Here is a 12,392-nt window from a genome sequence, read left to right as displayed (position 1 = left end):
TACACTGAGGACTGTCGACCATCAACAACGTGAAGGGTCCAAGTGAAGGGACACGAGCAACAAAGTCCTAGTTATCACAGGCAAGGCTTTCAGTTTTATGTATTGGTATTCTGACAGCTAACTGATTCCTGGTGGGATTAGTGTTATGACATTTAATTATCATATGGAGCAACCCAATGAGGGCGTGTCTCAATTCACAGGGGGTAAGACAGAGCCTCAGAACGAACTGTCACAGGACAACTGTCCAAAGGCACAGTGAATTAGAACTTGGCCTGTGATCTTAAACCTCTAACCCCACACTGCCTCCTAGAGGTGGAACCTGACTGAGCCGGTTCCCCTTTGCTGTGGCCAGTCCGTACCGCTACTGCATCAGTCACAACAAATGACTGAATGTAGGGAGACAGTCCACTTTGCCCAGAAAAGGCACTTCAAGGAAAGCACACAGTCAAAAAGGATTATAAAAATTCACCAGCCTCATGAGCTGTGGGTTCAGAGTTTATTCTCCGGAGAGAGCCTCTTTTTGCTTTCTATCAGAAGATAATAAAATGACAAAACATTACATGCATTGGGAAGGTCTCGGAGCTGACAAAAAAATTAAAATAATAAAAGTTACATAGCATGACCTTTACTTGATAACACGAAAATCTGAATATGGATTTTTCTCTTTTAAAAAATTACTTGTGTCAGTAGACCCTTATATTCTTAAGTATATCATTTTCTCAAACTGTCATATGAAAGCAGGTGACTGCTGATCATGGTTCTTGCATTATAAAATGTTAAAGTAATAAAAACGATAAATAAAGACATTTCACAGGGGCGCCTGGGTGGTTCAGTCGGTTAAGTATCCGACTCTTGATTTCGGATCAGAGCATGGTCTTAACGAATGCATGAGCTCAGGCCCCGCGTCAGGCTTTGCGCTGTCAGTGCAGAGCCTGCCTGGGATTCTTTCTTCCTCTCTGCCCCTCCTCTGCTCTCGCTCTCGCAAAATAAATAAACTTAAAAAAAAATACATGATCTCCCAAATACACTTTATGTAGGCATTTACATTTACTGTATTGTAAATGCTTGACAGCACAAAGAAAGAGGGGGACGTGGCCAATTACTTATGCTCTGGGTCATGATGTAGGATCTTCCTAATAACATCTAAATGTGGTTCTGTCTCATCTGCCAAAATACCACCTTTTAGAACAAACACGAAACCATGTGTGAATTAGATCTGACAGAAAGATTTAATTAATTTCATTTCCAGGTATTGTCTCTAGGTTGATCATGTGAAATACAGACACAAATCAGGTCTACAAATGAGTTGAATTATAACAGGAATAGAACTATCCAAAGTTGGAATTATGATATAGAAAATTTTCAACATTTTTTTTTGAAGAACCACACTTAGATGGGCAAAAGTGGCCCTGTCCTTTATTAATTTTGTACTTAATTTTTGTAAAATTTTATTTTGATGTAATTTCAAGCTTCAGAAAAGTTGGAATAGCCCTTTGTAGCCTTTACCCAGACTCATCAAGTGTTTGCATTTTGCTTCATCTGGTTTATCACCATTCTCCTGGTTTATCACCATTCTCCTCCTCATGATCACAAACACATACACACACTTTTGTGGGAACCTTACGGAAGTGCAGATTTTTAACATCCTCTTACCTAACCACAGCTAAGTTAAATATGGTATTATATTTTTAAAATGTTTATTAAAAAAAAAAACTATATGTGAGACACGGTGCTAGATACTGGAGATCAACAGAGTAAAAAGCCAGAATAACTTAGTATTCTGTGATTATTCTGAGGAAGGTTTATTGTACTGGTAGTGAAATGCTGTAACTGAATGAACTTAATCACATGTGAATGACAATTATGCATTAACTAATTCTGTGCTAGGTTTGCCCCTGTTAAGGAAATGGATCTGGAAGGGCCCCCGCCTCTCCAAAGTCTCTTCATAATTCCGGATGTCTCACAATGCAGGGAAAAAAGTAGAACAGTGTTCAGGAATGGGTTTGTTCAGGTTCCAGAGTTTGACCATCAAGGAAGCATGTAGAGGGAGCAACACCTTTAAGAGCTAACAGCACTGTCAAAGATGGCACTGAGGTCAAGCACAGAGAACAGATACTTGGATTAAATTACAGCAGGTAAGGAGTTATTTGCAGGTACTATTTTAAAGAGAGGACTAAAAGCGGACTAGAAAGAAGACTCAAGGAGACGAATGACAAAAAGAAGAAAAGGGAATGGACAAGGGAGACGAGAAGGAAGCCCAAGGTTGGGTAGAGAGAAATGAGATACTTTTTTCTTACGAAGACAAGGACTATCATGGGGATGCTCCAAGCCAGCCAAACAACAGAAGGTGGAAGAGTTTCATTTCCCTTCTTTCTCCTTTTCTCCTTTCTTCCTTCAAAATAGTTACTTCTCACCATTTAAAAAAAACTCAAAGACAAACAGTTCGCAGATGTAGGACTTCTCAATCATCATATAATTGTCAAGAGAACATCTGACCCAAGGGACAGAGCAATACGTAAGGGAATGGGATCTGGGCTTCAGCATTCAGTAAACCCAGCCCTGAACTCTTCAGACCTTTGGCAAACCACCAAACGTAATGGGGCCTTGTTCTTTATTGTAACTATTTTCCTTACAAAGATGGTCTAAGTAGGTGAAAGTTTTAAAGAAGAAAGGAATTATACGAATATAAAGAATTAAAATTACTATTGACTGTGTCAATTGGCATTGTTATTTCCACTCTGACTACACAGATTTTTCTTGAAACTGACCAGCAACTTCCAGAATAAGAACACGTTAATAGCCAAGACAAAGGATGACATGTGAATTTCATCTTCTTTTTGAGTTCTGGAGGTTCTGTAGCCTCCTGAAGGGCAAACAGTTTTGACAAACTATCAGCCACCATTCTTAAGTCCCTTGGGATCAACTTCTAACGAGTCCTCACAACAAAATCTCCAATACTAGCATGACTGTGCATGCGCACAATGCATAATGGTCTACAGAGCATGGCAGGGTATTTCCAGGTGTCTTAGTAGAGCAACAATGGTGAGAACCCAATATATAACTGGCAGTAAGTTGGCCCTTATTCCCCCAATCAGAGTATGGTCTCATTCATCCAACAGTGATATAAGGAGGGGTTCCTTGTGAAATTTACTTTGGAGATTCATTTACTCCATCCATTCATTCATCTCTGTATTTAAGGGCCATTATTGAGTGGTTCTAGGAAATACCACAAAGAGGCAATTGACTTCATTCCATTAAAAGCTAGAACTTAAAAAAGAAAATGTATTTAACATGGCAAGAATATTTTCAAATTCCAATATACATTTCCTTGTTTTCTTGAGTGTGTGTGTGTAAATTATATGTGAGTTAGCCTTTGACTGATCATTTGTTTTCATTCTGAACAGAAAACGAACAATAGAAAGAATGCTGGCTTCAGGAATCTAATCTAGTCATTCAGCTGGATGTGACCCTGGAACCTAGTTCCTCAATTGGAACACAAGTTTAGGGCTACCTCACAGTGTAGAGCTGATGTGTGGAATTGCATGGCCCCAAGGCTTTAAGATGGTTGAAAAACTTCTTATAGGTTTTTCCCTCCCTGCACTCATGACAGATTCTGAATTCTTGCTACTTTAGTCTCTTATAAAGTAAGTAGCTTTTTTCCTTTGCCCACAACCAACAACCCCTAAATCTTTTTTAGTATTTTGCTTTCAATGTTCTGCAAATTAGGCAACTGTAATTTGAAAAAATTCATCTAGACGTATATAGAATCATTACGCTATGAACAAGGGCTTACACATTCCTTCTGGAAGTAATCACTGGTTAAATAAGATAATACACAAAATGTGAAGGTATTATGCAAATTAAAAGCAGCTCTATTATTTTGCTATGCTATTTTGGTCATTTGAGGATCATTTATTTTCTACTGCACTTACATGCTGCCTCCAGAATAGCTAAGGAGTACTATTTTGATCGACCTTTACATATACATAAACGAGCCTTTACTATTTTTCCCTAAAAAGTTTCATAAGTCAGCACAGTATATGAAGGTCCAGAGGCAGTGAAGAGTCGAGAGTTTTGCTGGAAGACAGAAGCAATAATAGATGGCAATGACAGCACTGAATGACGCTTTCAAGAATTAAAAAGATCAGGCAGCTGACTTTGTGTTTAACCCTAAAGGCAATGGGAAAAGACAAAAGGCATGTGAGCAGAGTACCACTGCTGGTCTTAAAGAAAATTAATACTACAGTGATGGTCAGGAAAGAGAACAGGAACCTGGGAGGGGCCTATTTGTCTACTGTTCCCAAGAGAGCCTAAACATGGTGGCTTGGGGAACCAATAGGAAGGGGGGGATCTGGGTCAAAGATAGTCTTAGGTGACTGAAAGATGATGTACTAAAACAGAAATACTACACTGGCAAGTCAGAGGGAATGAGGATTTGAGAGGGTTGGGGAGAAGGAGTTCAATCAGATACATATTGAGGTTATAACTACATCAGTTCTGGTATGGTTCCTATTATTAATCATTTTTTGGACTAAGTCACCAAATCAAATCAAAATCATGCAAATGGAAAACAGAATAATTTTCAGTCCCTGCCATTGAATACGAAATCTAAGGTCATACCCCTAATTTACGAACACTTCTCCCAATCAAATTCCACTCTAGTTCCTATGTGAAGATTACCATGGCATTGCAGGGTCCCTACGAAAAGGTATTTCTTGTGTGAACATCCCCAGGGAAGTTAGAAATCCTTTGATCACCAAAACCCAGAACAGATACTGATTTGTGAACTCAGTTGGGCTAACATTCCCTAGGTGTCCCCTGCTGCTAAGTGTCATCCTGAGGGCCACAAACTGCTTAACAACTTCTTTGTTAAACTGCTTGTTAACAAGGCCTTAGCACATAAAAGATGCAGATCACACATAACCACTCAAGAGCTACTCTAACTCTTCGGGCTAAATATGCAGGTGGATTAAATTTAACTACAGACTAATTTGGTAGTACAAAAACCCGTAACACTTCTGTTCCTTTCAACACACAAAATACACAACCCTGTGGATATAGGTATCCCCTTGTTTATGGAGACTTTTAAAAAGCCAGAAAGACCTGTAGTCACCATAGGTATCAAAACTATGATAACCAAAGTTTGAATTTCATAGTAGAGATCCTAAACTGTTATCTCTTTAAAGTTTTCACACACACAGAGTACGCAATGCTTATTGTCTGCTAAAGACAAAAGTTCAGGGCCCAATTCACTTTTATTTCTGTCGAAATGAACTGTTGAGATAACTGTAAAATAAAAACACAATGAAGGTATCCAACGGCACTGCTTCATCAAACATTAGTAAAAGAACTTCATACCAGCAATTAGTGGCATTAGGCCATGTGCCCTTTGGCATTTTCTGTATTTTCCAGGTAGACCTCCCTCCAACTTGTACATTTTCCAACAGCTGAGTGGCCTGTCATGTACCATCCAATTGCCAAGAAGCTATCCATTTTTCCAAGAGGAAATGTGGAACGCTGCGGGGTTTCAAAGCATTCTAATTTCATGCACAAATACATTCCACGACAGTAAGACAGACTGCCTAACAAAAGGAGGAAACATGATGACAAAGCATGGTCCTTTGCCAGAGCGACGCTTCTGGGGTCAGATTTTTTGGCTGTAAACCGGTATATACAGACAAAATCCAAAACGCATGCTGGGGTGTGCCGCGGACCACGCAAGGCACGGCTCTAATGGACTAGTTAATTTCCATAATGGGGGACGCAGATATTTTTCGCAAATCGTGTTCCAGTCAGTCTCCTATTGATTTTTTGAATTTCTATTTTCAACGGCGGCCCAAGGAAACGGCAGCCAGACTTGACTCCAATGTACACACAGACTCAGGTTTCACCCCGTCACCTGTTGGCTCCTGAACAACACTCCTCTTTGTGAAACTTACAGCACTCATTTGAAACAAGTTTCCAGAGAAAACACTTCAAGAAAGTGTTTGAGAAGTCACAAGACTCGAGTTGTAAAAACAAATTCCACACATAGCCTGGTTTATGCTGACATAGATTAATGTGAAAACCTGAGCTTTTTAAGAAGGGGTTCGGGAGGAGAGCCGGAGGGAAAGGATGTCACCCTTCTTCGGGAAAATTCAGCAGGCTAATTCTGGATAGGGCTGCGAGTGATGGCTGTGGGGGTTCCGCTGGGTCAACCCAGGCCCGCACCGGGAAGAGACAGCTTACAGCAGGCGTCGGCGCCCCGCAAGCCCTACCCTCCGCGCGGCCGTGGCTGCTCCGGCCGCAAGGGGGCGCCCCGAGCCGCGGGTGGGACGCGGCCCTCTCCCCCACCACCCGGCCCCTTCCCCGCCTCCCCGCGACGGCGCCCAGAGGCCGAGCCCCAGACCCAGCGGCAGCGAGCGAGCCCGTCCTGGGCGCCGACGCCAGGCCCGCAGAGAACAGCTCCCCTTTCCCCAGGGGCCACAATAGTCGCCTGCGAACCCCCTGACCCACCTCCAGCGGAAAGTCTCGCGGCGCCTCTGCGCAGCGTCCCCTCCAAGGAAGAGCACTCGCCCCGCGGTTTGACGGCGATACCGAGTGGCCGCCGGTCTCGGATTCTACCCCCAACTTCCGACAAGAAGCCCCCTCTCGGCGGGCGCACGGTGACGCGCGCACCCCCGCGGCCCTCGGCGTTCAGTCCCCGCTGCCCGGCTGCCATCGAGCCCCGGGGCCAGACCGCGGCTCCCCACCTGCAAACGCGGGGTGGAACGCGGCCTGCGGCTCCTCCCGGCACCCGCCGCGGCCCGCGGATCCGCGGAGCCTCTCGGCGCGCCCTAGGCGCCCACCGCTCCGCGTCCTGCCGAAGCTGGCGGCCCGGCGCAGGGAGGTTCCCGAAGGAAAACGGGGCTGAGTGCCCTCCAGGAGGTCACCCTCGTCCACCCGTTTCCGGAGGAGACCTTAGCAGGGCGGGGACGGAGGGGCGGGGGCGGCGAGCGCAGGGCCCCGGTTAAACCGCGGCGGGCCGCGCCCCCTGTCGCGGCTCAGCACCGGCCCTGACCGGCTGGGTAGGGGGTCGTTGCCGCCCCCGCTCCTCCTTAACGCACCCCCGGCTCCTGGGGCTGTCCCCAGCGAGCCCCCTTTCGGTGCAAGGCGGCGATCCTCACCGGCTGCAGCTCCCTAACCAGCCGCGGTGGGGGGAGGGCGGCAAAAAGGTCCCTTAGCTCCCCGGAGACCCTCTGTCCCCGCCAGCGTCGCCGACTCTGCTCCCCCGTGTCTGAGTCGCCTCGTCCAGGCCACCGCATCCCCCACCCCCCAGCTCTGCGTTCCTCCAGAATCCTCCACCCGAGAGAGAAAAATCCCGGTGTCCGCTCTGCGCCCGCGGCCGGCGAGCTTCAAAAGTAACCAGAGCCCGCATTTAAAAAAGTAACCATTTCGCTTCCTGCTGGTCCCACCCTCCTAAGGAGCGCCGCAGGCCGGCCTCCCGGCTCGCAATCGCAGCCCTGCTGGGCTCCCGGCTCCCGGCTCCCGTCCGCAGGAGGCGCCTGCCCAGCCTGGTCTCGCGGCCGCCAGCTTTCCAGGAACTGTCACTGTTGACCGTGCCCCTGGCAGGTCTCCACGAGGTCCTGCGCGCACATTATTCCTCGAAAAGTTACCCACCCACTTGGCCAGCCTCGCGGCTGGAGCCCCTTACCTCCGTCCGCCCGCTCCATTCCCAGGAGCCCTAGTGAGAGGAGCAGCTGAGATGCAAATACCCCAGGACGCTTATGTAAACTTCCCCCTCCCGCAGGTGCACGCGCGGGCCACAAAACGCTAGGAGAATTATGCAAGGCCACCTCTTAAAGAAATCATCTCCACTCAGCCCCATAAACATGATGTCAGCAAATGGCACGTTTAACCAAGTTCTCACTTGGAAGGACTCATTAACATGAGAATTCTCTTCTTCGGACTTTTCCTGCATTTCGCAGTGATTCCTACTGCTTAGCGCAGGAGATTTATTTTTATCGGTAAATAACAGCAAAAGAAATGGTGCCAGGTCTTGGGATATACTTAAGTACATAAGAGTTTTTACAAACAGGTTAAGTGAATATCATTATTCAAACACAAGAAGGTGCCTCACACTTAAAAGACCAATCTTGTTTCTGAGCTATTTCTAGATACACTGAAAGAAAGTGAAGTTTGGCATTAATTGTCTACAGAAAGGACCAAAAGAAGCAAAAACAGTGCCTCAAAGCAAGCCAAAAAAGAAATGATAGATTAGTATAATCAGCACCTGAGGTATGGATGTCTTCTGAACTACAAGTTTTAATATCTACAATAGTCTTATCACAAGGTGATAAAATCCCAAGGGAGGGAGAGAGAAAGATGCATTATTTAAATACTTAAGAGTTGTGTCAGTTTATAAAGTGCTGTTAAATAAAAGCAACTTAAAATGGTCACTGGTTCCTTAGGTATCCTACCTTTTTATTAAGATTAAAAAAAAAGAATCCTTGAACCACCAGGATTCCTCGGGAGAGTGATTTGTAACATATATGTTTCTACAGTATTATTCAATTGAACAATAGTCCATTGTAACTGTGATTTAAAAATACACAAACAAGTTGCCATAAATAGAGCAGCCAACAACTCTGTAGCCAGTTTCTGTTATCTCTGCCTTAAAGCATGGCAGCTGCCGAGAAGCTCCCTTTTTAAGTTATTGCTTTAAAGTGGCAGAGACAAAAAATTTGTGGCTCTGTTGGTAGAGTAATTTGGAAATACCGCTTCAAACAACAGGATTTGTGATTCAAATAGACTTTTTTGGCCAATTCAGGGTCTAGTTTTGAAGGCTGTTTCTCAACAGGTGTGATATAGAGCTCCTCTGGCCCTCAGGTTGTGTGGGGGTTTGCGGAGGGTGGATGGAGGACTTCCAAAGTTACCACTTTCCTCCCTGGACCTGTGAAATTAGCCGTGAAGACCTAGGGCAGATTTCCTTTTTCCTATTTCATTCTGTTTGGGCTTCCTCAGGGACATCATCAACTGACAGCATCTATAGGACAAAAGTGCAGTCAGTCATAGACTTAAATGAAATCCTAATCTATCATATCATTATGATAAAGGAAGTATCAGCAGACCAATGCTTTAAGCCAGGTGGATCCTTTTTGAAACAGCTTTTAATTTGTTTAATGTTCATTCACTTTTGAGAGGGGGGGGGGAGAGAGAGAGAGAGAAAGGTGTGAGCGGGGGAAGGGCAGAGAGAGGGAGACGGAGTTCGAAGCAGGCTCCAGGGTCCGAGTCGTCAGCACAGAGCCCAACGCGGCACTCGAACCCACAGACCGCAAGATCATGATCGGTCGCACAACCGACTGAGCCACCCAGACGCCCCGGAAACAGCTTTCAAAGGGCAGCTACACATCAGCCAAGGCCACAAACCGATAGCAACACTTATCAGTATTAAATGTCAGCCATTGTTAAGTGTGCTTCCTCTAAGGCCGTTATTTGTAAATACCGTTTGTTACAATTTCAGCAGGTACTGTCAGCTTTATTGCCTATTGTCAGTGTTTTTAGTGCTGAAGCACTTTGGAGAGGGTTAAAAGCTTTTACTAATGTTCCAACTGAATGCAACAGACTTTGGTCTGGTCTGAAAGGCAAGGGTGAACTCATGCAGGATGGGAAGCAAGGCCCCCTACCAGCACCCTTTTGTTTCAGCCAGGTGGAATTTTCATTGCTTGCAGATCGCACTTGAGGGGAGGCTGAGAAAGGAAGCCCAGAAATTCACAGGACTTGGTTCCCTCATCCCATCCTGGTCTCTGCTGTACTGTGACCTCCTGAAAGAGGCCTTCTGCAACGTTCCTAATCCCCCAAGTCATCCCTTCCTCCGGTTTGCACTATTCACATCATAGCTCTTAGCTCTGACTGACATTATTATATGCCTAGTTGTTCATGTTCGCTTTCTTTCTCTTCCCCTAGAAGGCGGGGACTTCCAGGATTCGCTACTGTATTCTCAGCACCTAGAATCACTCCTGGCACATAGCAGACAAGCTCAATAAACATGAGTTAAATGAACAAATGAGTTTTGGACATTCTTCTCAGGCCTTACAGATATACCATACCTGGACAAGTAACTCCGTCTCTAACCTAAAACCACACCGAACTACAGTGTCCTAATGGAAGAGACTATGATAGGAAAAAAAACAAAAACAAAAACAAAAACAAAAAACAGAAAAATGCCAAAGGCAAAGAAATAAAGAGGCAGCACTCTGTGTGTCAAATGCCTGCCAACTCTACCGGGTCTGGAGGAAAGAGATAAAGGACAAAATATAAAGCAAACCTTGGTGCTATTTCTTGGTTCTCCTGGGATTTGTATATAGTGACCTTAAGGTCTTTTCTGTTCCTTGCCTCTGTTTTTTCATTTGTAAAACAGACCTGGGTTTTAGTTTGAACAGTAAGAGGTGCTCTTGGTCCCAGACATTTGGAAGAATTTGTAACTAAAGGTCAGAAATCTAGGAAGAGCCTATTTAAATGATTCAGTTTCTTAATAGAGAAGAGAGACCAAGGGCTCTAATAGTCATCAAGTGACATCTCACTCAGTAAATCTGAGGGGCAGCTGGCATATGTAATGTTAAGTAGGGTGACAGCTTTAGTCTTACTGACAGCATGGTCTAGGACAGCAGTTCGGCTGTTCTGACTATGAAGAGATAGGTAACTAAAAGAATCTCAAGTAACACCTGTATGTAGGATGTAATTTCTAATTAAAATGACTTTTAAAATAATTTTTTTAATTGGAAAATCAGACAACAGAGTTGATGACAATCTATGGGATCCTACATCTTGTCCAGATTTTTTAAAAAATGAGATCATTTTTCAAAAAATAATCATAATAATTCATCATCCTTGTCACCACTGAATGTTTATGTAAATTTTTTTTTTCTTGTTAATTTTAAACATTTCTGTTGTACCTTAGATTGGACAGGTATACCTAGTGGGTTACTATATATTTGCGAATTCTAGTTACCATTAGCTGAGTCTCTAGAGCCTTCTTCCCCCTGGGAAGGGCCCCAAGGCAGATATCAGCTCTTCCTAGAGTTAACAGGCATTACGGTGTTTTATAATAGGTTACGGTTCCTCTAGGCCTCCAATTACTCTCTTTGCCCTTTGATTATATTTAAAGCAATGTGATTAGAGAGCACTGGTTCTTTAACATTTTCTACACCCAATCCCTCTTTAGATTTACTACTCCAACCCTCCCAGCTTCCTGTCCGTCCCCTCCCCCAACTCGTACCTCCTTTGAGAGCGATGTGACTCCTCCATCCAAGTACCCTGATGTGCTGGGCTCTCAGGAGACTGAAATGTCTCTTCTCTGTCAATTTTACTCGCTCTGTCACACTGGGATAAATCACTTCTCCAAGGTATTCGGGTTTTTTTTCATTTCTAAAAATGCTAGTGTTTGGGGCTAGGTCAATGGTTAGAACTTTGGAAGAGGGAACACAATCCATTTTTCAACTAAAATAGGAACCTCAGTATACAGAGGCAAGGGAAAGTGTTCCGTTGAAGCTCAGGGTTGGTTTCTCCCCAAACCCCTCCCACAAATACCTACCCCTTTCCCGCCCCCCCTCCGCGCCCCCCCCCCCCCCCCCCCCCCCCCGCTCCCCCCAGCAAGGGCTTCCAGGTCAGCCCTCAGGCTCCCTCACCTCAAACTAGATGCTCCTGGAGCCTCCACCAGTTCTAGTATTTTCTAAGTCTCTTAAAAACTCAATAATAGCTAGTTAGGACACTAACGCCAGATAGGTGTTTCCAGCTGTGATGTCTGGAGTCCACAGCCCAGGCTGGGAGGGAGAACAGGGCATCATCACATCCTTTCATTTCACTCGTGCTCTGGCTTACAACTTGCAGTAAAAACGGGGCAGCTATCTTTGCCCACCCCCTCTCCCACCTTTTCTGAAATGCCCCTTCCCCACACCCAGGAAATGTGTGTTAGTTTTCATGGACAGATAATTAAACTAGTATTCAAGCACCTTGGCTTTAAGTTCTTCAACTTTCTCGACTCCTGTAGATCTGTGGTTTAATACAAACATTCCTCAGACTTCACTACCAACATGTTAAGGAACGAAGAATTAATTTTCCGATAAATACTGACAGATCTATAACATAAAGATATCAAAGACATAAAGACACATTATGTAGTATGATCACATTGTTATAGGCTAGTATATGCACAGCAAAACTATTTAGAGGACTATAAATACCAAAACCATAAATACCAAACCATTAATATGGTTTCTAAGGGAAGGCAAATTATAGGAAACTGTATCAGTTTTTAATTTACATTTGTAAAATAAATGTATTTTCATACTATTTATAACGTTTTTCTTTTTATGAGGATCAAATAAAACTTTTACAGGTTAAGAAACAATAAAGAGAAGATACTACAGTATTAC

At 44.3% G+C, this 12,392-nt stretch overlaps 1 protein-coding gene across 6 annotated transcripts in view; it reads right to left on the bottom strand.

Annotated features, from left to right (window-relative positions):
- PRICKLE1 (prickle planar cell polarity protein 1) overlaps positions 1-12,392 on the bottom strand; it is a 117,817-nt gene that overhangs the window by 18,999 nt on the left and 86,426 nt on the right. The window contains exon 1 of one of the 6 annotated variants that reach the window (XM_019452489.2): positions 7,673-7,768. The exons of 2 other annotated variants lie outside the window; for them this stretch is intronic. The gene's annotated coding sequence lies outside the window, so the exon portion shown is untranslated. Of the gene's footprint in view, positions 1-6,495; positions 6,608-6,731; positions 6,853-7,145; positions 7,529-7,672; positions 7,769-12,392 lie in introns of those variants that run through there. 3 more of the 6 variants (XM_019452488.2, XM_019452491.2, XM_019452490.2) reach the window with 3 other exon arrangements.

This window comes from Panthera pardus, unplaced genomic scaffold, assembly GCF_024362965.1.
Source record: "Panthera pardus isolate Hobbes unplaced genomic scaffold, ASM2436296v1 HiC_scaffold_6, whole genome shotgun sequence".
In the NCBI taxonomy this organism is placed as follows: Eukaryota; Metazoa; Chordata; class Mammalia; order Carnivora; family Felidae; genus Panthera; species Panthera pardus.
Note: the sequence above shows the minus strand (reverse complement) of the source record. Positions and strands in the feature narration are given on the sequence as shown.